This window comes from Schistocerca serialis, unplaced genomic scaffold (assembly GCF_023864345.2).
Source record: "Schistocerca serialis cubense isolate TAMUIC-IGC-003099 unplaced genomic scaffold, iqSchSeri2.2 HiC_scaffold_305, whole genome shotgun sequence".
NCBI classification, from domain to species: Eukaryota; Metazoa; Arthropoda; class Insecta; order Orthoptera; family Acrididae; genus Schistocerca; species Schistocerca serialis.
The window spans coordinates 55,001-60,000 of record NW_026047873.1 but is presented as its reverse complement, the minus strand read 5'-3'; the positions used below and the strand labels follow the sequence as shown (position 1 = coordinate 60,000).

The window sequence follows — 5,000 nt, the reverse complement described above, 5'->3', positions numbered from 1 at the left end:
AGGCATGCACTTACGATAATCACTATCAACGAACCTGCCGCCCCCTCCCCCCCCAAAATACACCTTTCCCTACAACGTGTACCTTAACCTAAGCTATATTGTACCTTAACCTAAGCGATATTGTACCTTAACCTAAGGTATATCGTACCTTAACCTAACCTACATTGCGCCTTCACCTAACCTACGTTGTACCTTAACCTAACCTACGTTGTACCTTAACCTAACCTACGTTGTACCTTAACCTAACCTACGTTGTACCTTAACCTAACCTACGTTGTACCTTAACCTAACCTACGTTGTACCTTAACCTAACCTACGTTGTACCTTAACCTAACCTACGTTGTACCTTAACCTAACCTACGTTGTGCCTTAACCTAACCTACGTTGTGCCTTAACCTAACCTACGTTGTGCCTTAACCTAACCTACGTTGTGCCTTAACCTAACCTACGTTGTGCCTTAACCTAACCTATGTTGTGCCTTAACCTAACCTATGTTGTGCCTTAACCTAACCTATGTTGTGCCTTAACCTAACCTATGTTGTGCCTTAACCTAACCTATGTTGTGCCTTAACCTAACCTATGTTGTGCCTTAACCTAACCTATGTTGTGCCTTAACCTAACCTATGTTGTGCCTTAACCTAACCTATGTTGTGCCTTAACCTAACCTATGTTGTGCCTTAACCTAACCTATGTTGTGCCTTAACCTAACCTATGTTGTGCCTTAACCTAACCTATGTTGTGCCTTAACCTAACCTATGTTGTGCCTTAACCTAACCTACGTTGTGCCTTAACCTAACCTACGTTGTGCCTTAACCTAACCTACGTTGTGCCTTAACCTAACCTACGTTGTGCCTTAACCTAACCTACGTTGTGCCTTAACCTAACCTACGTTGTGCCTTAACCTAACCTACGTTGTGCCTTAACCTAACCTACGTTGTGCCTTAACCTAACCTACGTTGTGCCTTAACCTAACCTACGTTGTGCCTTAACCTAACCTACGTTGTGCCTTAACCTAACCTACGTTGTGCCTTAACCTAACCTACGTTGTGCCTTAACCTAACCTACGTTGTGCCTTAACCTAACCTACGTTGTGCCTTAACCTAACCTACGTTGTGCCTTAACCTAACCTACGTTGTGCCTTAACCTAACCTACGTTGTGCCTTAACCTAACCTACGTTGTGCCTTAACCTAACCTACGTTGTGCCTTAACCTAACCTACGTTGTGCCTTAACCTAACCTACGTTGTGCCTTAACCTAACCTACGTTGTGCCTTAACCTAACCTACGTTGTGCCTTAACCTAACCTACGTTGTGCCTTAACCTAACCTACGTTGTGCCTTAACCTAACCTACGTTGTGCCTTAACCTAACCTACGTTGTGCCTTAACCTAACCTATGTTGTGCCTTAACCTAACCTATGTTGTGCCTTAACCTAACCTATGTTGTGCCTTAACCTAACCTATGTTGTGCCTTAACCTAACCTATGTTGTGCCTTAACCTAACCTATGTTGTGCCTTAACCTAACCTATGTTGTGCCTTAACCTAACCTATGTTGTGCCTTAACCTAACCTATGTTGTGCCTTAACCTAACCTATGTTGTGCCTTAACCTAACCTACGTTGTGCCTTAACCTAACCCATATTGTACCTTAACCTAACCCATATTGTACCTTAACCTAACCCATATTGTACCTTAACCTAACCCATATTGTACCTTAACCTAACCCATATTGTACCTTAACGTAACCTAATTTGTGCCTTAACGTAACCTAATTTGTGCCTTAACGTAACCTAATTTGTGCCTTAACGTAACCTAATTTGTGCCTTAACGTAACCTAATTTGTGCCTTAACGTAACCTAATTTGTGCCTTAACGTAACCTAATTTGTGCCTTAACGTAACCTAATTTGTGCCTTAACGTAACCTAATTTGTGCCTTAACGTAACCTAATTTGTGCCTTAACGTAACCTAATTTGTGCCTTAACGTAACCTAATTTGTGCCTTAACGTAACCTAATTTGTGCCTTAACGTAACCTAATTTGTGCCTTAACGTAACCTAATTTGTGCCTTAACGTAACCTAATTTGTGCCTTAACGTAACCTAATTTGTGCCTTAACGTAACCTAATTTGTGCCTTAACGTAACCTAATTTGTGCCTTAACGTAACCTAATTTGTGCCTTAACGTAACCCATGTTGTGCCTTAACGTAACCCATGTTGTGCCTTAACGTAACCCAATTTGTGCCTTAACGTAACCCATGTTGTGCCTTAACCTAACCTATATTGTGCCTCAACCTAACCTATATTGCGCCTTAACCTGACGCACGTTGTCGCTGAACCTGCTCTGTAATTGTTATGCAACTCGTTAAATTAGTGTAGTGTTGCCTAACCGCAACCCTCGCAATATAGTTCGCTATTCGCACTGCCCGGTCCCCTGTGTATCGCGTCATGTTAAACACCTTGCAGGTGTTGCTGACTTTCCACATGCTCCTGCTATACACTGTAATGTGGATAGCAGCAGGACGTACATGCCCCCCCCCCTTCCCCCCTGCCTTCGCAAGCTGGTCGTTGAGAAGTTTGCATGTTCAATGCCCTTCGCATGCCGACGTACTCAGCCTACGTTGTGGTACGGCCTGTCACCTGTCCGCCGATGTACGCAAAACCCACAAACTGTACTGCACATTGGTCCGTATGTACTGAATGATACATCGTGGCACATGTGTGACCGTACGACGACTGCGCCTAGCAACGGCAGACCATACAGTCCAAATATTGTGCACGCAGCTACGTGTCGTCTCCCTATAAGAGCTGGATTGCAGTGTGGTACGCCATTCAGACGTGTGGGAGGAACGGACGCCCTGGATGGCGATCAGCATGAGCAGTCTGTTGATGTAGTGGAGCGTGTATTCGGACGTAGTCGTCTCTTCTCACACACCGTGATAGCATGTTGCACCGCGTTCCACATCTGCGACATCCTGCAGAGGCCGGCTGACAGTCGTTCGCGCAATGGACACCGCATACGTACGGGGGCTACCTTCCACGTGTTCTCGAGGCGTGCACATGTTGTTGCGTCTATGTGGGCAGACGTAGTGTGTTGTGACACCTGACACAGGCATGCAATACTCGTTGCAAATGGCGATGGACGTCTACGTTTGCTGGTGACGTTACGCAAATGAACAACAGGTAACCCGTTGTGGTGCGGTTGTTCTCGCTAGAGGTGAATCAGTGTTGGCGACGATCGGTCGAGCTATTAACCGGTTGTTTCAGGGATACCCACCATGCCCACGAACGTGAAAGGGGACCCACCATGCCCACGAACGCGAAAGGGGATCTGGGTGTGAGGCGATACGCGGCGGTGGCTGGGTGGGACCGTCCCCGGCCGGTGAGGGGGGGCCGCCCGGCGTGCTGGCAGCGCGGTGCGTGGGCGCACGCGCTACAGCCGGCTGGTGGGGGCGGCCAGTGGCAGGCGCGCCGGCCGACGGACGCGGCAGGCGGCGCAGCTGCGCGCCGGCGCCCCCTGCTCGCGGCGCCTTGCGGCCAAAGTAGGTCCTCGCGGGCCCGGTGCGAAGCGCGGTGGCCATCTGCAGTGTGCTGGTCCGATTGAGGACTGTGTGCGCTGAGGATGCGCCGCCGCCCGGCGCTCGGCGCCGCGACGCCGTCTGCTGCTCGGTCGCCCCAGCGGTTCTCGCAGGTGGTTTGTATCGCAGCTGTGCGGACGTGTTGGCGCGTGCGCTGTGCTGGGAGAGTTCGCTTCGGCACCCAAGTGGGGCTTTTGTCCTTCTGTGGCGCTGGCGTTGGAGCTGCCGGTCACCGTAGGTGGCGCGTGTTGTCTCCCGCCGGCAATGCCACGACAGCACGCTCCCGGGCCTCTGTCGGCAGCGGCAAGCTCAGTTGGGAGCACGGGTGGTCGCACCTAAAGCGTCTACTCGCCTAACTCCGGGCGATTGCGCCTCTCTCGAACCCGACCAAGTACTTAGGACGGCGCTGCGCGCCGCCGGGACCTGAGAGGGTTTCGAGGTGTGTTGTGCAGGGGAGCTCAGCCTCCTCCTGTTTGCAGAATAATTGAGCGGACGCTTGCGTGTTCGCGCGGGCCCCCGGGACACACTCCCGGGCGGCCGGCTGCTCAGCTCTAGTTGACGCAGCTCCCTGGTTGATCCTGCCAGTAGTCATATGCTTGTCTCAAAGATTAAGCCATGCATGTCTCAGTACAAGCCGCATTAAGGTGAAACCGCGAATGGCTCATTAAATCAGTTATGGTTCCTTAGATCGTACCCACGTTACTTGGATAACTGTGGTAATTCTAGAGCTAATACATGCAAACAGAGTCCCGACCAGAGATGGAAGGGACGCTTTTATTAGATCAAAACCAATCGGTCGGCTCGTCCGGTCCGTTTGCCTTGGTGACTCTGAATAACTTTGGGCTGATCGCACGGTCCTCGTACCGGCGACGCATCTTTCAAATGTCTGCCTTATCAACTGTCGATGGTAGGTTCTGCGCCTACCATGGTTGTAACGGGTAACGGGGAATCAGGGTTCGATTCCGGAGAGGGAGCCTGAGAAACGGCTACCACATCCAAGGAAGGCAGCAGGCGCGCAAATTACCCACTCCCGGCACGGGGAGGTAGTGACGAAAAATAACGATACGGGACTCATCCGAGGCCCCGTAATCGGAATGAGTACACTTTAAATCCTTTAACGAGTATCTATTGGAGGGCAAGTCTGGTGCCAGCAGCCGCGGTAATTCCAGCTCCAATAGCGTATATTAAAGTTGTTGCGGTTAAAAAGCTCGTAGTTGGATTTGTGTCCCACGCTGTTGGTTCACCGCCCGTCGGTGTTTAACTGGCATGTATCGTGGGACGTCCTGCCGGTGGGGCGAGCCGAAGGCGTGCGACCGCCTCGTGCGTGCTCGTGCGTCCCGAGGCGGACCCCGTTGAAATCCTACCAGGGTGCTCTTTATTGAGTGTCTCGGTGGGCCGGCACGTTTACTTTGAACAAATTAGAGTGCTT

General features: G+C 50.6%; 1 non-coding gene across 1 annotated transcript in view; it reads left to right on the top strand.

The window, feature by feature from the left end:
- The first annotated feature begins 4,136 nt into the window (after positions 1–4,136).
- Positions 4,137–5,000, top strand: part of LOC126444870 (small subunit ribosomal RNA) — a 1,909-nt gene continuing 1,045 nt past the window's right edge. Inside the window, exon 1 of the ribosomal RNA XR_007582804.1 lies at positions 4,137–5,000. This exon is cut by the window's right edge and continues 1,045 nt beyond it. This is a non-coding gene — a ribosomal RNA (small subunit ribosomal RNA).